The sequence below is a fragment of the Pagrus pagrus genome, assembly GCF_965226575.1.
Source record: "Pagrus pagrus genome assembly, chromosome: 4".
In the NCBI taxonomy this organism is placed as follows: Eukaryota; Metazoa; Chordata; class Actinopteri; order Spariformes; family Sparidae; genus Pagrus; species Pagrus pagrus.
The window spans coordinates 31,752,664-31,777,316 of NC_140188.1; the positions used below are offsets into that span (position 1 = coordinate 31,752,664).

General features: G+C 41.6%; 1 protein-coding gene across 3 annotated transcripts in view; it reads right to left on the reverse strand.

Annotated features, from left to right (window-relative positions):
- bcas3 (BCAS3 microtubule associated cell migration factor) overlaps positions 1 to 24,653 on the reverse strand; it is a 372,855-nt gene that overhangs the window by 208,062 nt on the left and 140,140 nt on the right. The window lies entirely within an intron of this gene.

A 24,653-nucleotide genomic window follows, 5' to 3' on the forward strand; every position in this document is an offset into this window, starting at 1 on the left:
GCAGGCCACTTGGGTTTAAATGTGTTTGGAGTGAATCAGAAACATTTTCACCCCTTTCTGCTCTCTATTAGCTGCGTTTGTTGTTCTGCCAGTGCTAATCCCTCGAAGCTGTTACATTACAAGGTGAGTTTACTGAAACCAATCATCAGATTTGGGACTGTTCAGAGACAGTAAATTCCCTTGTTCAACCCTTTTAACTGTGTTGATGAAAGCGCAACATCAATGAAGACAATTACTGTTTTTTCTAACATATAAGTGACCAAAGTATGCTCTGAGTTGACATGGCACCACTCTGACTGTGTTGGAGCAGGATTGTGGAACAAAGAGCCAAAGGCCAAGATGGTGAGAGAAAGGAAGGAATGACAGTAGGCACATAAACAAGAAGGCAGTGAGGAAGGAAATAAGTTAGTAAGTAGACTTGAAGCTAGAGATGAAGAGACGGGGGTGGGGACGTAGGGAGTTAAGGCAGTGACTTTGACGGATAGGTAGGGAAAATAATTAGAGGGACAGAGAAAAAAAAGCAATCAACAATCTACAATTGGTCAAAGTATTTCAACTACCCCATCACTTGTTGAATTGTTATGAGGATGAATTCCCATTATTCTGGCAGTTAGTGTGGATGTGTCAGTCGTGACATACATCTCATTATTTATTTCTTTTTAATCAACACATTTTCAGATATTCTTTTTTGCCCATTCTTTATATAATACTGCCATAGAGGTTAGGGTCAGGGCCATAGGGGACAAAAGTTTTGTTATGTACTGGCAATTATGGTAAAGAGCATAATGCTTCTATATAGCTTGACCCAGTGGGAGTAGACTCAGGTTAATCAGGAGTGGACTGAACATTGAATGTAGCTGAGTGTACTGTGTGTATGTGCGTGTGCACGTGTGCGTGTCTGTGTGTGCACGTGTGTCTTTGTGTGGACACTTTGCCCAATTACCCACCTTCCCCAGCATAACCAGAGCTATTTAACAAAGTAGGCTCAACATTTTGTAGAGTGCTCTCCAAATACCTTCAGCTCTGCCAAATAGGAAGCTCACATTGTGACAAAGAAGCTAAGCTATGCCAGCAGCCGCCCCTTCCAAAGGCTAATGATGGAAAGAATCTCCCTCTCTCCATCACCCCCCTCTTTCTTAGAGGTTAAGAGTAGACGAATAATCACTCATTTGCGGGGCAAAAAGCGAGGGAGCTGAGTGTGCTGCATAAACATTTTCCCGGATGTAATTTTCTCTGCCGGTCTTTTGGCTTTTCCCAGTAGGACAGAGCCCAACGCCCAGGAGGAAATCGTTTAGGCTCCATAAGTGCCAAATTGTATCCTGGTTTTCCAGAGTTTTCCTGCCTGCTCTGGCTCAGGGCTTTTCCTGTGGTGGGATTGTGTCATGTGTTATGCGTGTGCAGGTACTGATGTGAGTGTGTTGTGAACTGAGGCTTTACCAACTTAAACGCAGTTGGCTTAGGATGACAATACTTAAGAATGAGAAATAGAAAATGAGAGAAAAGAAATGAAAAAGATGAATGGGTAGATTAAAAAGAGAAAGCGTGAAACCTAAGTGAGAACATCCCACTTCCTCTCACAACAGCCTGAGAATCTGTGTTCTTACTGACTTGTGTGTCATCAGCGTGTTCTTAAATGGGTGTATGTGTTTCTGTGCATATGTGTTCGTGTGTCTACCATGTGTTCCTGATTTGTGGAGAAAGACTCGAACTGCTTGCTGCTTCATTAGGTCATATTTGTTTATCAGCCATTGTACAAAGCAGCTGCTGTTCTACAAAAATGCTTCATTTAGTGTGCATTAATAAAATGATACAAAACAAAATATTTAGATTACAGGGTAAAACTTAATATAAAATGGCTAATGTTGAAGCTAGGGACATTAGTATTTGTAGTTCTCTGTGGCCTCATATAGTCAGTTCCACATAAAATTACAGCTCAGTACTGAAGTGAGCTGCGAAACCAAAGAGTCAGTTTGGTTGAGATTCACTTCATTTCAGCCATGCATCACTGTAGCAGCACAAAAGCCTCTCAAAATGCATGTAATGATATATATATACATGTTGTTTTTATTTCTATTTTTAATGATAAAGCTCAGCTCCATAAACTGCTCTAGACTCCCTCCAAAGAACACATAGACACTATATAATTTACTTGTGGCTATATTTTATATTTGATTTAAATGGCTATTGTTTAAAATGCGTTATGTGAGGCATAAAACATTTATATGTTACCGACAAATAAATTGTGTGCTACCTAATTTTAGAAAACAAATGTGAAATGATTGAGGAGATTGGCAGTCTCTATCTCGTGCCAGTGGTATTGTTAGTGCCAGTGTTTCAGCAAATTAAGTCCACATTTCCCATAAAGCCTCCTGCTTCCTGCGGTGAAGAGGATGTTGATTCTTCGGTCAAAGGTTTCCTCTTTAAGGGTTTAAATATGTTGGAAATGATTTTACCATCAGCTTTTGATAACTGTTGCTGTTTGAGGATTTTGTCCTCAAAGTTTTGACCTGGAAAACAACGGAGAGCCTGCAGTGGGAATGATGCAGGTAGTCTGAGTCTGAGGGAGATACACAGACACTATCAGTACATGAAACCTTTGTTCATTTACAAGTACTTGATTTTATAATTGTTTTTGTTTTTTTCTTGTTTTTTTTTACTTAGGTATGAGAATCTTATAACTAAGTATAGAACGTAAAGACAACGTTTGCATAATAGGGATGTTGGTTTCGGTTTAGTAAACTGGTAAACTGGTAACTACCCAGTTAATTATTAAGAAAAATGAAATGTAAAATGACATAAAATACAAGAGGTGCTTTCCATTTAATCCAGCACTCTATTGACTCAATGAGTCCAGGTGCACCATGTCAGGTCCTGGTGAGGCTGCCTGACGTGCTGGACGGAGAGGTTCTGAGTGAGGAGCTGGTAGGCGCTGATAGCTGGACTTATTTCCACTGGCACAGCGACAAAACTTTCCACTTTGGTCACTGTGCCAGGTGGACTACATCTCCCGGTCAGCATGGATAAAGTTACAGGGAGTTGTAAAGTTAACTTTCATTTGTGAGAGCTGTCTAGCAATCGCTTGTCAGAGCTAACATTAGCCTGTCTGCCCAGCTATCTTGATTTTTAGCTCAACCTTTCTCTTCTCAAAGTGCTTTCCCATCTGTTTAGTCGCAGTAGCTCTTGATTCCATAACGTATTCAGGCTCAAGGTAACGTTACCAAACTAACTCTTTGAATCCCTCTCCCTCTACCACACTGATAGGCAGCATATGTATATCTCCTACTGTATATCTCCCAGTATATATATATACTGATGAAAAACAACAATAGTTATTTTCTTTCAAAAGAGTTATGTTAAGGGTTAAGGCACCTGACTGCTATAGAACTCCAAAAAGGCACAGTTACAGTACTTGAGCACTCAGCTGTAAGTCCATGTTCAGTGCCTCGGATCAGTAACCCAATAAGCAAGGACAAGACCAACACATGTGTCATCTCTGCTGGAGAACTACAACATCTGTTACAAGTGTCTACCACACTGGCATGCATCCTTGAAGGCCAGGCAGTAGTGCTGCAAATGTGACACAGCACAATAAACTGCATCACACCTAGCCTGGCACATGACTTACTGGATTGTAAATGAGGTTTAAGAGCTTAAAAGGTTAAATATTTTAAAAAGCCCAATGAAAAACACAGATTGAATCCTTTATTCTAGCAGGGGCTGGCTTTTACCATAGTTTGAAGGATGTGTTCCTGCATAGCACTACAGTTTGGCAGACTACTAAACCCTGAAAGAGAGGTGGACTGAGTCCACCTTTTTATGCATCTACATAGAAGTTTTACAAAAGGTTAGAAGAGCAAAGGGCCGAATGTTTTGTTAGCATAAATCCAAGAGAGAAAATAAAAGTGTGTGTAGGAAGTGTTGACATTTCAACAGTTCACCTAAATCACCATCTTCCTCTAACCTTCACAAAGTGTTTAAGTAGACCTAAGTAGTAGACCTAAAATAAACCTAATAACACAAGGGACAAGGGATGCAACCCCGGTCTGAGCTTCGGATGTCCAACGTCCACCCAAACCTCCCTTCAGTGCTTAGTTTAAAGTATAACATCCATTATTAGGCCATTAGACTTTCCCCATACATATCAGGCATACGACATCAGTAGGATGTAAACACGTTTTGTACAGGACAGGATTGATTCTAAAAGTGATTTGTTAACCAGGCTGGTCTTCAACACTGGCTACCGAAGGTTATCAAATCAAAGTGACTTGATAAGCGTTAGACTGGCATTCAGGAACTTTGCTTATAAATGTTTGATGTTTGTCTATTTGAGCTCTAAAACTGATTAGTAAAATATTTGGAATTTGGACGAAGATGTAATTGTTGTTATTTGTATTTCTTTTCAAGCAAATACATACAAAGATGTCACTCAGAGAATGGCGGACTACTAACAGAATAGAGGGAAACAAAGAACAAAAAGGAAAACATACACACAAACACACACTTGAGTTCAGCCCACTGGTTGAGGAATTTCTCTGAGCCCTAAGGAGGAGGAGACGGGGACAGACAGAACACAATTAGCAGCAGCTTGTCACAACTTTGGACCTCTAAGTGTGTAGCTACAGTTTGTATGTATGTGAGAGTGTGTGTACAGAGTGTGTGACACTTGCCCTCCCGCACAGCTCATTTATTGGATTAGTGCAAGACTGACCAGTGGGGATGTGGATGGCCGGCGCCAGGGTCGCTCTGAGGCAGCCTAGTTAGCCGTGATGCTAAGCTAATCTCCCACTGTCTGCACCTCAGGGGGGAAGCGCCATTGCCGTAGGGGGGAAAGGGTGCTTGTTACTGGGGCCGAGGTACCATGCTAGCAGGCCTCTCCAGGAGGGGAGGGGGTCTAGGATGGACTAATTATAAGGGAAAGCCCCAATTACAAGAAGAGGAAGACAGGGATTGGGGGGGGGGGGTTACTGGAGGGAAGGATGGAAACGCTACAGTGGAAGCCAGGCGTGGAAATGCCACGACTAGCTGCCAGTGACAACATCCTCATCAAACACACACACACACACACACACACACACACACACACACACACACACACACAAACACACATACACACCAGACAGCGTACCTTCTGAGGTGCCGCCTGTCTCCCTTCCTCGTCTCTGCCGAGGGATAATTGTATTAAGTGTGTTTGTTAGCCCAGTGGCTGACAGCATGCCCACAAACACACACACACGGACACATGCGCACACACAAACACACGCACGCACAACCACACTTTCTCAAGTATACAAACACACAGAGCTGGTGGAGCATCTAAATGCATAACCGTTAGATGAAAGGCTGGAGGAGTTTTAACAGAGTCTCAGCAACAAAGGACAGAACTGCTGTTGATGGAGAGCACCAGAGACGAGCACACACACACACACACGCACACGCACACGCACACGCACACGCACACACCACCTAAAGGCTTTAAATGCAGCCTATAAGTGTCAGTATGCCCCCCATGTACTGCATGTATAGTGAGATGATAATTCAGAGCCCTACACATACAAAAACATGTATATAGGCACATACACATCCATACACCCAACCGGATGACCTCATACTGTATGGCTGACCAGCTCTCCCATACACTACTTTCATTAGAAACACATGTTTGGTGTGTGCATGTGTGTTTAGTGTGCAGTGGGCTCTCTCTCAGTACGTGTTATGCTTCTGAATACATTTCCGGACCTGACCAAATACCGCTCTTATATTTTAACTCGATCTTAGGCCCTGTAAACGCACATGCTCACACACATAAACACACAAATCAGGTCTCCATGCTCATCAGGGTGCTGGTAGGTAAAAGTTATGCTGCAGTTCATTTTGCCCTGCAGCCTGGTGAAGTGAGATCAATGTTTGCATTTACTTTCAAACAGGTTCACTAAATACTGTACATAGGCCACACTATGTGTCCAACACTGCCAAATATCTAAATATAATGCTACTCTAGGTATGTCAACATGGGGCAAACTTCTAAACCCCTGAACACATGCGTGCACGCACGGGAAATCAACACACACTTACTTTAAAATGTCAACATAAGGAACACTCCTCTAAAGGATAATGCTGTAACTCTGGTCTTCAAAAATAAACCTGGGTCTTATTTTCATAGTCTCAGTAATAAAGACAGTGTACTCAGCAAATTAATTGGTGAGATCTTAGAACAAGGGAACAGTGTTAGAACAGTGTTATAAAGAAAGCAATCCTAAAAAGTCTGCTGTGTTAAGTCTAAGTGACAATGGCTGTCACCCCCATCCTGATGAAGTGCTCTGAAAAACTGGTTCTCCAGCACATCAAGGATAACATCCCTGCCAGCCTGGACTCTGAGCAGTATGCTTTCAGAACTAACAGATCCACAGAGGATGCCATATCTACTGCCCTCCACTCAGTGTTCACACACATTGAGAATAACAATAGCTATGTCAGAATGTCATTTCTGGATTTCAGCTCAGCATTCAATACAATTACAACCATGAAGGTGCTAAACGTCAGCAAAACCAAGGAGCTGATTGTTGGTTTCAGAAAGAAGGAGGCAAAGACACACACCTCATCTACATCAGTGGACCTGAGATGGAGCAGGTGAACAGAATTATGATCCTCGGAATTACCATTACCAGAGAACCTGTCTTGGTCATCACACATCACCACCCTGGTGGTGTAAAAAAAAAAAAAAAGCACAGAAAAAGCTCTACTTCTTAAGGAAACTTACGAAGGCTAATCTCCAGCCAAATTCAGGGAAACTTTTACAGAGAAGGATCCGGGCTAGAAAAAATCACAGTCTGTTCACCCTCCTGCCATCTGGTAAAAGATACAAGAGTATCCACTGCCATACCACCAGACTGCAGAGCAGCTTCATTCCTCAGGCTGTGAGACCCCCTTAATTCATCTTCCAAACTCCATTTTATAACATAGACTGTTTTGCTTTTTCTGTGAGTGTAGCATAAAATGCCTCAATCCTATTCTCGAAAAAGACAAATTTACTTAGAAACTTGTATTATCACTGACATGTTGGGTGTGCTTGGTTTTACCCTCTCAATAAAGTAGACGCTAACTGGCTTAACTGTCATCTTGTATACAACCTGTCTGATCATCTGACTGATCATGTTTCTTGCATTGTTGGACTTTATTGTAGTGACATGTCTGCGCTCCCAGATTTCAGCAATTGCTTCAAAGTCCAAATAGTCATAAGAGACAGAAACAAGGGATAAAACTGTGAAAATAAGAGTGTGGTAAACTATATTTATCCTGTAAGTTGAATTGGACTGATATGGCTTTTTAATGGTAATATAGCTTTTTTCCACTATCCACTTCTCACTTATGACTTTCTTAAACTATATTTAGGCCACTGGACACAAACTCTGATTTAAACCAAGGAAACCACATCTACATTATCAATCAAGCTGACAGGGGTAGATCTAATCTTTAATAACAGGTCAGCACTGGTGCCAGAAATTGGCCAAACCATCAGGCCTCATGTCTAGACTCCGCAGGCTGTGTTACTAAGACACTGATCTATGACTGGGAAAAGAGAGCTAATGAAAAGAAAAGAGGAAAAAGAGACTGGGGGGGTTGAGAGAGTGGGTCACATCTGGAGTCTCTCCTGTTGTCATCAGATAGATGGAAACAACAGCTTCCTGTACTGCTGATAACAGCGATGGAGAGACCTACATGGACTGAGATGGGATAGTAAATCAGAGAAGGTGAGAAACAGGAGCAGACAAAGGAGATCAGAGGGGAAATAAGGCAGTGGACAGCTACACCGTATTAAAGTTGCAGCACTGACAAAATGGCAAACAGTGTATCAAATGTACAGCTATCTACCTGCTCAGTCTGGCAACTCTGCAAAACCTTCAGACACACACTGAACATGTACGACAAACTAGATAAATGGCAAGAAAATGACAAAGGGAAGCAGCTCTGTCTAAGAAAGCTGTCACTTTGCCTCTGCCATGAGCTCCAGCAAAAGATGCAAGGCTCTGCAGCCACAACATGCTAACGTGCGCTAGTGCTGCCACTACTACTATCTATCAGTGACTCCAAGCCTGTGTCTAAATGTGTGTGTTTGTGTGTGTGAGATAGACACAGAGGTGTGCGTTTCCTGTCTCAGCCTCTCAGTCTCTTTCTCCTTCATATCCTTCATAACATCTTTTTGTTGCAGATTGCGGTTGTTGTGCTGATGCACCCTCCCTTTATGGCCTCCTTCCCGTCTCGGCGATTTTTTTTTCTGTCTCCTCTTTAAAAAAAACTAGTGAGTCAGAAAACACATCTGCAAAGTATTTGGACAGAAAGTGCAAATGAAGCAAGATGCAGTCGGAGGAATTAGGGTAAATGGAACCGAAAAAACAGTTCTCGAATGGGAACTTGTGCATTCATTTATGGTGTTTTCCTGAAAATGTAAATATGATGAAAGAGGGCAGACATCAATTCATAAAAATGTCAGTGAGGGAATGCAACTAGATTTACTCAAGTACTTAAAGTGATAGTTTGGGTCTTCTGATGCGGGGTTGTATGAGGCATTTATCCCTAGTCAGTGTGCTACCTGCAGTAGATGACCCTCATCTCGTCACTGGTGGGGAGAAGCAGCGTACAGCGCCTGCAGGCATTGGGCTTTGTACTGCTGAAACACTACCAGCAGCAAGACATATTTTAGCCACCTCAAATAAGTCCCACGGAAAATATATGTATATATATCTGTTGAAGTGTACGCTATATTCTTAACATTTTTGGCGCTTTACATTGCTGTTAAACAGCCTTTGCCACTACATTCTGCCTGTGCGTAGGAATACAGACGTTGCATGGTTGAGGGAATGTCGTGCCAACTGAAAAGGCTGTTTAACGGTAACGTAAAGTGCCAAAAATGTTAAAAACATAGCGTACACCTAAACGGATATATGCTGCGCTGCTTCCCCACACGGACGGAGAGCTGACAGTCATCTACTGCAGGTAACACACTGACTAAGGATAAGTACTTCATACAACCCACATCAGAAGACCTGAGCTATTACTTTAAGTACAATTTTGTGCTACTTTATGTCCCCAGCATATACTCAACCTTAAATGGACTCCACAAGTTTGTGTAAAACCTTTGAAACACTGTGGAATCATCCTCTCTCCTGTTCGTCTCCTTACATACTTTTTGAATCCTCAAACTTTCTTATTATTTCCAGGTTTATGTGACAGTATTAGAGACTTCCAATGTGGTCTCAGACATTTGGACCCCACTGCACATACATGTAAATATATGTATTATATACTTTAACTTGTACTTTTAATGCTTAAGAACATTTATTGGCAGATACTAATACTAATACGTTAGTATATTTAATCACAGATACTGTAAGCATTTACTCAAGTACCACTCATATGGGTCACTTTTACCGAAGCAATTTTTTAACACGATATCTTCACTTGAGACTCGAGTATGACTTTGAGGTACTTATTATAATACTAAATAATGCATGTTTTACTTTATACTGTTGCACTTCTAAAATGAAGAATGTGAAATACTGAATTCTAAGACTGCAACACGATACCAAAAGTGACGATTTCATGATACACTTTTCCTTAATTTTTTTAGCAGTTTCTTTGCCCTTTATTTCGAATAGACCGCCTCTTTAAAATAAAGCCTTTACTCTGACACGTGAACAAAAAGGAATTCTCTAGAAATATTCATCTGCAGTTTAATTTTTGTTGACCCAAGTAAGAGAGCTTAAAAATAAATAAATGAAATAAAAATGGATGCTACACAGGCAAAGACCTGAGTATGGGTCCAGCTAAAAAAACACCGGGTCCTAAACTACCCACATTACAACTCAATTGTCGCTTTGGATACCAATGTCCTCTAAACTCCATGCACCTGTTTGCCACAGGCTTTTTACTTGTATAGCCTTCAAGCCCACATTATGATTTCTCTACTGATGAATCATTTCACTTGAGCTCCTCCAGAGCCAAAACAGATATCATCACCTGTTTTCACATGCTGAGCAGCAATCCATTTGTAAGACACTTGGCTCAGATGTAAAATTGGTGGTGTACCCCTTTTACATATTTTCTCATGTACCTCTTACTGCTACCTTAGACAGGAAGTTATGGTTTATTTTGAGCGGGTTTTGTGTCTGACATTTCTGCCTCCACCTTGTTACATTACAGAGGCATGAACTGACCCTTTAATAAGTTAAAGGAAGAAGAAGAAGAAGAAAGAAATATTAGCTGAGCTTATAGTGGTGAGAGTAAAGGAAACTTGTCACTGCCACTTTTGATACACACCCACAATCAAACACAGACGCTCTCTCTTTCGAGCTCTCTCATACACACGTACACACACACGCACACACACACACACACACACACACACACACACACACACACACACACACACACACACACACACACACAAAGTGAGAGACAGACAGGAAGTTGGGGAGGAATTCCCAAACGGACATTTCTCACGTTCCTGCAGTGATTGGAAACACACTCCAGTAAAATGGCGGCAGGACATAATTTCCAGGTGAGGAGAGAAAGGCTGTAACCTCTTCCCCTCTCCCTCCATGTCCCCCCACCCTGGCACAAACAATATCCTCCTTGATATTATCCTTCACACACACACACACACACACACACAAAACATCTGTTGTCACCTGGAGGGGGCTAGTCTTTAGCTGGCCAGCATCAACACACAATGGCTGCTTCTGTGGCTCGGCGGGAGCAGGTGAACAGATAGTATCTACGTAAATGTGCGCACTCTCTCTCTCTTTCTCTCTCTCTCACACACACACACACACACACACACACACACACACACACACACACACACACACACTTACTTCACTAAATGCATGCACACACACACAGCGACAATGAGAAAGACACGCACGCACATACACCTGCCAAGGAAATGAGCCTGCAGTAGGCCTCCACCTGGTTAGCCCTGAGGTGACACTGAGAAAAACAAAAGGAAGGAAAGAGGCAATGAAGATAAAGACAGAACGATAGAAAGAAAAAGTTCGAAAAAGGAGCCAACCATGAGTTTTTGTTTTCCAGCTGAATCAACAGATATTAAATATTTGGAACGAGCATTAAAATCTTTACATTATTATCATTGGGGGTTTTTTGTTTGCCAAAATGAAATAAAAAGAGTTTAATGTTCGCGTCCAAAAGCTTCTGAAACAGCATGTGTTCCAGTTAGGTGCTGGGACACCCTGGCTGCAACATGCCCATAATTAAACATTATACATGACCATATACACTATTCTACTGTATATAGCGTTTAACCCAACTGATGAAACTCATTATCACTGAAGTAATATCTGCATAACATACTGATCCAGATAGTTTGTTGTGCCTGAAAACTGATTTTAGAGGCCAAAACTGGCAGTAATATTTAACAAGCCCCTCATGTTTTTAGACATCATCTCTATATGTTGCTTTGAAAATACATTTACATCATAAACAACTCTTAAAATTACATCTACTACTTCTTCCTAGTTGAAAAATCCAGAATGTATGAAAATGCAAATGCTTAATCTTTCAGAAGTTTAACAGCGGGACACAAGATGTCTCCTACTTTACTAAAGACTCCATTCTCAGAGTGCTACAGCACCGTATTTGTTTATGTTGTGATGTCACAAATTCTGCTGATCCATCCACGTGTCAAACTGACACTTAACATGAGCAGGAACTTTCCTTTCACCCAGGCGTTCATCACCGCTGGTTGGAGCAGGAGTGTATAAGTATCTGTGACTAATGCAGAGTCATTCAATTTGGAATGAATGCTAACTGTGTGTATTTACATTCAAGACAAAAACATGATGTTAGTGGGTGTTAGTGGGTTTTTATCCAGTGTGAAAGGTGTAATATTTACCAGAAGGTAGGATAAGCTGCGGCTCATGAAATAGAGGTGTTCTTGCATTTTTGTATTGGTGACTTATTTGTATTTGTGTAGAGTACTGGTGATATCCAAAGTATCTACAAATCCTCTGTAAGAAACACGTTACCCAATAGTAAAGATACTTTTGTCAAAGTCAAGTTTTGTTACATAGCTACCACTAAAGCCCCATGGTGCTTTGCCCATGGATCATTTTAAGGTCAGAAAAAGGATATTCACAGCAAAGGGACAGACTCTTCGTCTTTTCCCCACTTTGAACAAGCTCAGGTTAAGAGACAGTTTAGAGCTTGTCTTTCATTAAAACTCTGTATGAAGAGATTCATTATTTCACAGGCACATTCAGAGAAGTGGAGTGTGTGTGTGTGTGTGTGTGTGTGTGTGTGTGTGTGTGTGTGTGTGTGTGCGTGTGTTTGTGTGTGTGATGCTGAGACAGCCTGAACATCTGTGACATGAGTCAGATGCTGAGGGAGTCAGATGAATATGCTGTTAAGTGCATCCTCCTCTTCCATTCTCTATTCATTTTTTACCACACTTGCTAGCGAGGATCAGCCACTTGCCGTAATTATCTCTATGTATGAAAGTGTGTGTGTTTATGTAAGTGTGTGTGCGTGACTCCATCAGACGTGATGCGATACATTAGGCGTTTCTGATGCCTAGGTGTTAAAAATCCCATTAGAGGGAGCGGGATGGCAGATCGATACCTTACGGGATCTAGAGCGACGCTGTGTGTGTGTGTGTGTGTGTGTGTGTGTGTGTGTGCGTGCGTGCGTGCGTGCGTGTGTGTGTGTGAGTGTGGAAGTGCTTTAACACCTCTCAGAGGTGGATTAGTGCGCGACAGCATGGAGACACTGTCAGACAGTGTTAGCGTCAGAGAGAGAGAGAGAGGAAAGTGTAGAGGGAGAGAGTTGCAGAGAAGGAAAAAAAAAAAAGAGGAACAGATGGAAAGAAGAGCAAGGAGAATGAAAAGAGAGAAAGATGCGTTACTCCTGATGACGATGTGGTGTTTTTGTCCTTGATGAGTTTGGGTGGAGAAAAAGAATAAAAGCAGAATGATGGAACTGCGTCAGTGTTTAAACATTAAAAGGATATCCAACCAGATTGAGAGGCAGGAAGACGTAGGTCTGCTTGGAGCTTTTTCCCAATATGCTGCATTGCCTGCCTGCGTTCTGAACATGTCTGTTTGGAAAGTGCCAATTACTTGGCCTCCACTACGTTCTCAATATTATCGATCAGTAGAGATGAACAGCTCTGTAGTTCTAGACACAGCAGTTTCAGCCATGGATGTATTATAAGCCCTGGATACCGGACACAAGATGGTGCCTTCTCAGTTCAATGAGAACTGCACGTCTGTTAATCCTATCATGCCTCTGGCCCGGCTGGGCTATGTGAACCAATCCTGAGACACAACAGCAGTGGTGACCTTAGTCAGAACAAAAACAGACTTTTCTGGGCTTTGAAAAAGTTTTACAAAGATTAAACTCCTGTGGCTTAAAGTGATACCATACAAACAACAATGGACCATGCTGGTAGCTGAAGGTGTCAACGTCCCAACAATTGCGCTGTTTTATTTGGCTGCATTTCTTGTTTGTCTTTCTTAAACTTAATTAAAAACACAGTATCATTAAATCCTTCTTAGACCTGGCAATTCATTTTTGTCCTCTGTGGGGGGCATGAGTGAGACCTCTAAGTAAAGCACCATTTATGGAATCTATCTGAGTCCCGTTGTAGTGTCAAGGGAACATCCTGGGCTTTTTAATGATGTAACACACATGAGATTTTGGCCAACAAAGCATGTCTTCTGACTTCAAATTGGCAGGATGTGTGATCAAATTTATAACAATATATTGTGCATGTTCTTCATAAGGTTGTTGTTTCTTGTTTATCAGTCTTAACTGTATTATAGTAAGATTTTAGAAATATGTGTCAATTGTAATCCATTTAAAAGTATTTTTCTCATATTCAACCTTTTTCTATACTTCAGGAAACAGAGCACTGGGTGAGGCAGACAAGATTTTGTTGAAAATCATTGAGGGAGAGTCAGACATTGAGCTGTCAGGAGAATACATTCCCAAAAAGAAGAGGTCTGTTAAGCCACAGCCCAACAAGGAGGTGAAAAGTTATGGTGCACTTCATTTGGATGCAGCAAATTCTTCCAGGTGCAGGAGAGAAGGATTCAGTGGGAAGACATCTGTGAAGTGTGTAAAGTGCAACATGTTTATTTGTAACTCAAAGACCAAGAGCTGCTCCCCATTCATGACGTGTAAGCATGTTCATGTGATCAATCCCTAATGGATGCCCTGCACTTTTTATTGGTAAGATTGCCCTGATGTCCACTGCAAGGGACATGCTATAAATAAATAGCAATATAGCAATAATAAAGACTAATCTGACTGGTTAGCGCCTGTGTGTATGGAGTGTGTGTGGTCAGTATACGCTGCTCTACTACTTCCTCTTCACATCTTGGAAGTTGTGGTAGACCTGGCAGACGGAGGGATGGCCAGCTTGGCAGGGCGCCTGCCACAGATTGAGGTCATGGGAATGACAGGGGTGGCACCAACAGCAACCCCCCCACCCCCTCACACTGGAACACACTGCTGCTCTGTGACATGCAAGTGCATGTACATGTGTGTGTGAATGTTTTCACACTGGAGATGAACATGCAATATCAACATGATCCTCTGTCTCAGCAGCTGGTAGTCTCACTCACAAACACACACAAAACACACACACAAAACACATTCATAACCCTGGTAATATTGTAGAGGAATATAGATCTATGTATTTTTAATTGAGACTGAGAGGAGAACATAATTGCTGCACAGTTATAAAATTACTGTGAAACAGAATGACATGATTGCACACACCAACACAGTTTCTCTCACTTTCTCTCTCTCACACACACACACACACACACATACACACATACACACACACTCCATTGGGTAGGCGGTAGGGTGAACGCGTGGCAGATGCCCGACACATTGGTGTCCGTTCAGTCACTATAAAGAGCAGCTGCTCAGTCTTCACTGCCCTCTGGCACCACACACACACACACACACACACACACACACACACACACACACACACACACACACACAGTCACATGGATGCACTTGCAGTATAACACTAATGCTGGAGGGCATTCCATCCCTCACAGATTATAACTGTGCCAACACAAAAACACACACACACACACACACACACACACACATATAGACAGACAGACAGACAGAGAGAGAGAGAGAGAGACAGGGAGAGAGAGAGAGAGAGATAACAGCAGCACAAAAACCTGATCAGCCCTCAACCATATCAATCCATGTCACTCCCTGATCTCTTTCAGTCACGCATACACTCGCCATAAATCCCTACATGTGGCTAAACCATTCCGCCCTGTAGTCTCCGAAGCCTCTCTCTCTCTCTCTCTCTCTCTCTCTCTCGCTCACACACACACACACACACACACTCACACACACACACACACACACACACACACACACACACACACACACACACACACACGTACACAAGCAAGCTTACACACTTCCTGAAGTCTTAAAATTGAGCGAACAATAAATCTTACAGACGTTAGAGACAAGATACAAGTTGTGTAGACAGAAAATGGAAAAAAGAGGTGGGAAGGATCTTTCAAGCACAGACCCTGTGTCTTCTTTTTGACTTGGTTACCACTAGTGCCGGTACAGTTGGTCGATCCATCTATTATTTATAAAGCAAAGATGCTGAACGTCCTCTGGTTGAAGCACTTACATCAGTGTGAATGTATTACTATTCAACACAACAAGCAATTTCGCTGCTTAAACCTCAATGTCTCTGCTGTTACCAATGCATGCTGTGGAGCCATACGTTGTTCAAACACACAGAGCATTTTTTGAAAGTGGAGTTCCCTCAGTTTCTGATGGTACCAGATTTGTCAGGCTACATGATGTACAGGAACTTAAGAATATTTCTATTTGATTGAATGGTGTAGCCATAGAGTCTTAGAGGTTTGAAAATGTAACTCTATCTTAACATGAATAAAGCTTCAATGAAGAAGCAAGCCGATGCATGGATGATAATGTGAGTTTGTGTAAACACAACAAAATAAATTTCTCTAGTACCCACATCCAATTTACTGAACTGAATTTATTTAATGTTATTAAGCTATGTTCTGCCAAGAAGACAAGGGACCACATCGTCTGCCATCACTGTAAGACAGCACAATTGAGACATTTTCACACATTCCAGCCTCTTTCTCTGTTTAATTGCTGTCTTTGAGCTTCTGTAAAGCCTGCTGGTTCTCATTATAAAAAGTCTCATTTCTGTGGTGTGGAGGTATTATCATTAGGACTCAATAAGCTATGGAATTGTGAGTGAGTGACTTGATTCTTGATTATAAAGTTTTATTTGCCGGTAATTAGAAATTTATGTAAAGTAAATAAAATAAAACAGTAAATAAAAATAAAAAAATCAACCAAAAGTTGAACAGTTTTTCTGTTATTATATAAAAACACATGTGACTGTAAAAGGTTAAAAATGTACTTCGATTTAGTGGCCTGTGGCAGAAACTAGGAGGAAATTAAGCTGCAACAATTCACTTCAATTTAAAGGGCCTGCTGGGGGGAAGTGATTAGACACTAGTTGGAATTTAAAGTGGCATGATCAGCAGAAGTTAAGCAGAAACCAGTTGGGAGTTTCCTGGAAATGTATTAAAGAAATTACCAGCTATTTATTTAATTTTTCTTAGAAAATAACAAAGTATCATCAGTATCAGCAATGTTGGGGTAATTTTCAATACATTTTAAGTAATTATAGTGGTAATTTGGGGGTAATTTCAGTATGTTATTTGGTAATTACCACCTACTTACCATAACATTTCCGTAGCTGTAAAGTAAAGGGGTATCACCATATTTAAATGTGTCACTCGTGACACGTTACTCGTCTTTACTTTGCTTCCGTTTCTTTCAGATTTTCCAGCAGATCGCATTCTCCTCCTGACAACAGCTCAGTAGTTCCCTTTGCCTGATTGCTGGTGATGACAAAAACAAAAAGGAGCAGCGAAGACCGTAGAGATCTGCTGTTATGTCCTGTCACCAACCAACGGGTCACCAAACACACCCTGAGGCGATGGACAGGATGGGTGGGGGGCAGAGTGGCAGCAAGGTGACAAAGGTGCCTATTGATGAAAATAAAATCAGGAGAAGAGGAATGGGGGGGCGGGGGGAGAGGGGGAGAGGGGGGTCACGGGAAATGAGGGTATTTGTCTTTAAGGAAGAGATCGGATGGCCAGGCATCTTTCTGGCCAGCGCGATCACTGTTGTCAGTGTGGGCCACTATAGCACAAAAATACAAGGGCCCTTTATGAGGCTGGGAGGTAATTGTGGGGTATAGGTTACTGGGGTATGTGTGTATTAGAAAAAGAAAGAGAGACAGAATACCACAGCACAGGTGCCTAGTCTTTTAAATGGCTGCTCAAGTATGAAGGGGAGGAGAGAAGAGGGAGGGAAAGATGGCAGGCAGAGAGTGTGTCTCAGTGTGTGTGTGTGTTGGATAGGGTGTGGGGAGGGTGGGTGGGGGTGGTGCAGACCCTCTTTCCTCATCTTTTTATCCAGTCATTCATAGCCCTCTCTTTCATTCTCCTCCAGCCTTTGTGAGAACAATAATGCAGGGAAAGCCCCTTCTCGCCTCAGGGTGGTGCTGATGTGGTTAAGAGGTGGTGGGTCAGTGGGACAAGGGGGCACTGTGCTGATGCTAACAGGTGCATGCATGCATACAGACAGACACATGAAAAGTGGCTAAAACATTCTGGTGTTTATTGGTGATTTAGTTCATTGACCACCAATCACATATACTTAAATTAGTAAAATTGGTAGTGGTCTTTTAGGTTTTTGAAAATGTTTTCTCAAACTTCAAGGCAGCCACAGGTTTCTACCATTTTATGATGGGTGAAAATACATTTTCAGAGAGGTTGGTTGGCTGGTTGGTTGGTTTGTCAGCAGGATTATACAAAAACTACTAAATGGATTTCCACAAAACTTGGATGGAGGGTGGGTCTCGCCCCAGAATAGACCTATGAGTGAGTCAAATTTGATGAGGATAAAGGGAACTGTTGGGTCTTGGTGGAGGTATGTGCTCTACTGAGTGCCATTCTAGTTGTCAAAGTGATAACTTTGTCCATCTATGATACTACAGTAGAGTGAATGAAGAGTGAAACGGCTGCCTGGATTTAAGGAAAAACACATGGCGGCATGGTGGGTGTTGAAAAAGGGTCAGCAGCATTGTGAATGAAAAGTAATAAATGGATGAAAATTGTGTAAAAACAAATCTATTCTTAACCGCATTTATTTGCTAACCACTCTTTATTCCAGTCTTCATGCTAACCTCAAGTTCAACTCTGACCTTACATGCACCCTTATCTAACTCTGGTTTTGAGTGACAGTCAAAATGTCCTCATTTGTCCACACTATTAAGGACATCGCAAGAGGTTTGCATTTGGGCAACTGAAAGCTATTTTCTTTATAGGTCAATACATTGTTATTTTAGTGATTGATCTATTGATAGTTAAAACATTAAGTCACTAAACTTAAACAATCGATTGTTGCCAATTTATTTTCTGTTGAGTGACACACAATCGAATCATCTAATTTCTATGACAAAAATAAGGATGAAGACAAACGCGCAGAGGGACATTTTTGGAGCAACATGTTAAACAGTGCCCTTCAGCATCATCATCAAAACACAAAATGATGGAATTTGTTCCGGAAAAATGTTTCACACACACTTTGAGTCTATGACAAGTAGCACTCAAGCTGTTCAGCTCTGTGTGAGGTGTGGCCCAACACCGTCCCAAGACATTTGATGTTTATTTGAGACTGACAATCCCGACACACACACACACACACACACACACACACACACACACACACACACACACACACACACACACACACACACACACACACACAGTCAGTTGAGGTAACTGAGCTATGATAATTGGGGGTGGATGTGGCTAATGGCTGATAGCTGCTGATTCCACACTGATTAACTCTGTGTTTTACAGGACGTTGCTAATGGACTGACACACACTAGGGCAAACATACAATATGTGTGTGTACACATGCAGGCTGACCAGAGACTGAGGCCAGAGATTTGAATTAAGTTACCATAGTTTACAAGAAAAACGACTAATAAAATTGTAATTACATGTTTGTTTTTTCCTAAGAATGAAAATAATTAAAAATCATTTTTTTGTCTCAAATGTCAACCTGTGTGTTGGTCTAATGGTATAACCCCAACACACACACTCACACACAAAGACCAGTGCCAAAGTCCAGGAGCTCTCTACAGCGTCTTCAGCCTGTTGTGATAAACTAGCTCCATCTCGTCCTGCCTGCTCTGCCGCCAGCTAACACACTATCACTGATTCACTTCCACAGATAAATCACAGACACACACACACACAGATGGAGACAGAAAGTGAGGCTGAGGCGTGGCAACAAAGGCAGGGACGTACGTGCACACACACACACTGAAGATGACAACAACAAAAACAACTAAATGACTGACGCTACAGACGAGGGGTTTATTGTTATTTCCTGTTTTGGTGCAGGGTGGCTTTCTTTGCAGAGTCAAAACACAACTACAGTAGTGTGGAGGGGAACTACTGTAGGCGGTTTATCAGTTTGTGTGTGTGTGTGTGCACACGCAGGTAAGATTAAATACTCTTTCTTTCAGTCTTGTGGTGTTATCTCTCTTTCAGGTCTGTCTCCTTTTCTTTCTTTCTTGATATGACCTCCTGGGCCACAAAATGCCACTGTGTAGTCTAGCTGGGATTGAAGCCGCCTCTATACACACAGACACACACAGCAGGGCTTGGGGTGCAGATCGGAGGTATTGATAACGGCTACAAATTGATCGTGTATATTGCGGCTGGTGGAAAGTGAGACGGTAGCGTTGGTGTTGGGCTCCTCTGTCCCCTCCATACAGACAGATATGCTGAGTCAAGAAGCCATGACTGGAAGCACTGTACAACATACAGTGTGTGTGTGTGGGTGTGTGTGTCCCATACAGATGGCGTCCCATCACCTCGGGGAAGGCAGAGATAAGCAGAGTGTATGGGCTGAGATAAGATGGGAGCAGACACTGGGGAGACTGACTGACTATAAGTGAGTCACTGTGGGGAGAACTGCAGCTTTATGGCCTCACTGGGTCTGACAACTCTGAAGGAAACACTTCTACTCTAATGGCCGGAAAGAATGAGTCGGCCACAGGCTTTCATGTCACAAAATGTACACATTTCAGGCATTTCACACACAAAATGTGTGTAAAGTGTACTTTCAAACAGTATTAAATGTGACAAATTCACACAGAACAGTAATCATGGTTTACAGACATTTCACACGCACTCAGACTATAATACTTCACATGTGAAAATATGCATCTGACATGTTTTTGTAGGAGATGACTAAAGTGTACAATCAGTCTGGTACATGGTAGGATTGACAAACACAGTGAGACAGAATGTACAGCCAAAATGGGTGATAATTACTAAAAGCCAGATTTGGTTTTCACTTTTAATATTATGAATATGGTACACACTTTCATCTAACTATGAAGGAAGGACTCTCTGCCTGTCCGTCTGTCTTATTGTCTGTCTGTATGTGGTTCGCATATCCAAGATCTACCTCACACTTAGCAGGTTTCTAGCTGAAGACCCAAGGGTGTGCAGTATTGATTTTAGTGCCATTTGGAACCATGACACATCAAAGGAATATGAAACGTTGAATAAACAGAGTAAACAAAGCGGAGTCACTCGCCATCTTCCGCAAAAGACTCAAGACTCATTTGTTCAGACTTCACCTCGACCCTGCATAGCATGACTCTGTCAACGGTGGTATGCTTGCTATCATTACTCTAAAGGGCTACAATTTTTACATTGCCTGGCAGCACAATCAGCTGCTCCAGGATGCCTCTTTTATTAGTTGTTGTAGTCCTGCTCGGAAAGGACTGATGTAATTATTCAGATCGTAAATATCAAACATGTTTGATATTATTGGGGTCTCCCTGTTGAGTCTGCGAGCAGTTGAGGAGAACTAAGACTGGATCTTTTAACCCCTCATATTAATCAGAAAATCTGTGCTGAACAGCATGTTTTGAACAGACACTGCACAAGTATTGGTAAATTTGTCAAAGTGTCACTGCTTTAATTATCAAACCAGGGCACCACCACAAATCACTAAATACTAAATATTGGCACAACAACAGTGTCTGTGGTGGCTTCAAGTCCAAAAATGTTGCTGCTATCAACTTCAAAATCTACTATCAGTTCAATCTCAAGGCCTTCAATGTGCTCAGAAATGTGTCAACCTCTAGCTATCAGCTCTCATCTTATTCTTATTAGCACTACTGGAATTACATGCAAACACTTCTTACTCTGGGACTGGTTAATTTTAAAACTTAAAGCCTTTAATCCAACACAGTTTGCTATCAGCCTTCAAACTCATATTGCTAAGTTCTGTCACACACAAGCGTGTTCTTCAGAGGGTGAGACAGAAGTGATGTGTGTGTGATAAGAGGAGGCGCCATGGCAGTGGCAGGACACAACACTGAACCCTCCCTACGCACACAAGTGCGCGCACACACACACACACACACACACACACACACACACACACACACACACACACACACACACACACACACACACACACACACACACACACACACACACAGATAAGCATCACTGCCATCCCTCGGCCTGGTTCTGTCCCACTGTCTCTCTCTAAGCTCTGAAGAAGCGAGAAAACACAGACGGCACTTGGTGGAGAGAGAAGATTTTGGGCAGACAGAGGGGCACAGATAGAGGTGAAGGAGGAGAGCGAAGGTCAGACGATCAGACACAGGGGGTGCTGTAGTTAAGAAAGTGGAAACATACCTCATTCCACTGGTTGAAAGACGACCGTTCTACTTTAGTATAAACCTTTTCAACACAACAACTCCTGCAAGGCCTTGTTCACTCCAACATTACCTCCACAGATCTAATCAGATAAAATCTGGATTCATTGTCAGAGAGTCCTGTTCATATCAGTGAGACTTGCTCTGTGGTGCATGAAGCCAAAAATGAAGCCAGAACTTAAAGGAATTGAATGTGTTCCTAGGATTTTAGTCATAAAGCCTATATAAGACAGTGTGGACGTCTTTGTGAAAATATCAACTGAGCCACAGACGCACAGAAGGGTTTTTAAAAGGACAGCAAAAGACAGCATATTTACATGATACAGGGTATGTTTAAAATGACAAAATGTTCAAATGTGTCCCCACAGCTTTTTCCTTGAGCGATACGTCTGGAATGTGCCAGAAACTACAAATTATTAAACTATTACCATTTTTTTTAACTTGTGTCTGTCTGTTGCAGTCCACCTCTACATGTATGTGTATTTGCCTCCTGCTTTAACATTAGTCTCACATTGCCAGACCACAGCACTTTGTCAGCGCTGGCCCAACCAATTTTCACTGCTATAGGGATGTCTGTAAACCAATCACAATCGTACTGGGTGGCACTCAACCCAGGATGCAGTGACAGTGCCCCTGCAAAATAGTGTCGGGGGAAACTTGGTTTGTACACGAGGAGGCAAACCCTGGCATTAAAATGGCTAAATCCCTACAGCTGTCAGCTTGTTTACATTCATTCTGTTAGCTACCAGGTTAGTATAATAGTAATTTGCCAGTTTCAGCTTGTAGGTTGCTAGCTCGGAGGTTGCTGTTGTTGTTGTTTAACATAGCTATCGGTATTTTAACAGTACACACAGATAGTGGAAGGAAGGGGAAATACAGGCATTCAATAACAGGCTTTACATCAACAGTCTACATCTGGAAAGTCAGATTACTTTAACATGTAAAGTTGAAAATTGAAAAAGTGTAATAATCATTCAAAGACAATAAGGGAATACAATGAATTACTGGAAAATGTGTAAATCTCTATTTTTACCTCATAATGCACATTTAAATGATCACTTTTTAATACATGGAGTTTTATCTATATATATATCTATATATATATATATAGATATATATATTAACATTAACTAAAGTTGAACCAATTTAATAAAACTGCAATAATTCAAGCTGTGTAACAGCCTCCATATTGGAAGTGGATAGACAATAGAAACCAGTCCCTAGTTCAGCTGAAAAGAAAAAAATGTGGTAGACAAACAAAGGGCTGGCCATATCTATGTTTGTCTATCCAAAGTTGTGTTGGTGTGTGCTGTAAAGCAGAGAAACGTGAAGAAAAAGAGACCAGATCAGATATGTTAAGCTATTTGTGACACGAGCTGTAAATATTTCTCGACACCTGAGTGGAAAAGTCAGTGGCGGCTATGTGTCAGCATGAGGGCAGATCAGATGAGTGAAGTTTCTGTCACAAGACACAGCAGATAATGCCACAGACGCCACAGTCGCTGCTCTATCTCTTTTATCAAACAAAAGGCAACAGGATATAATGTCACGCAATAAGTGATGATTCCCTCACCCACACTGGCGGTAGATACCAGGCAAAATCCATGCACGCATGCACGCACGCACACGCACGCGCACGCGCGCACACACGCACACACACACACACACACACACACACACACACACACACACACACACACACACACACACACACACACACACACACACACACACACACATTCACAAGACCCATATAACAGCATTATAAATTGAGAGTAAAAGACATATTTTTAAAGGGAAATCTTCTCATCTGTCTGTGATTGGATTAACCTAACATCGTAACCAGATTAAAGGAGATGTGTAGAGGGACATCAAAATCACTTGAAACCAAATCCATCCTGTCCAATGGCTGATAGACTTTATAGGCCTATTCAAGCAGTCATGGTAGATTTTATTACAGATGTAGTGCACAGTGCACATAACAACAGCAAGGGAAACGACAGGGATGCTGCACAATACTCACAACTCTGCATGCTGGGATGACAAGTGACGGAATGTGACTAGGTACAATGTATTAAAGTACTGTACTTTAGTACAATTTTAAGTTCCTTTACTTGAGTATTTTCATTTTCTGCCACTTTATATTTCCACTCCTCTACATTTATTTGATAACTGTAGTTACCACTTACTCTGCAAATTCAGATTGTTCAATGTAGATTTAGAGTTACTTCTGACGTGCAACCAATCACATAGTGTTGTTGGCAGGACACTGAGTGAGACAACAGAGTGGTGAGAACCTAAGTAGTGCCTTTTAAATAAAATGATTTTATCAGCTACAGATACAGACAATCAAAAAAAGCTGATACTGGCCCTAATAATCAGCCAGGCCGATAATGGATTTATTCCCAGCAATAGTAGTAAGGGTAGGCAGTAATATGCACAGTATATGATTACCTGAATTATATTAATAGATTCGTGTTCCTATAATGATGCTATTTTCGTCTTTAGAAACTCTGTAAAGCAAATCATCAGGCATGTTAAATAAAAAAAGTTAAAAATGATGGATTGGAAGGATTTGATATTAGTGCATGTTTTAAAAAACCTTCAGTGAAACAGGCCATGTGCAATGGAGCGCACCAAGTGCTGCCCATTTGTTCATTTTCATTGTTGAGACCACAAACTTATTAATATCTCACCAATCACAGGGAACACATTAGAATGAGTAAAGTGATAGTAATCCCCATATAGGTATCCTGATGGCTAATAATCCTTA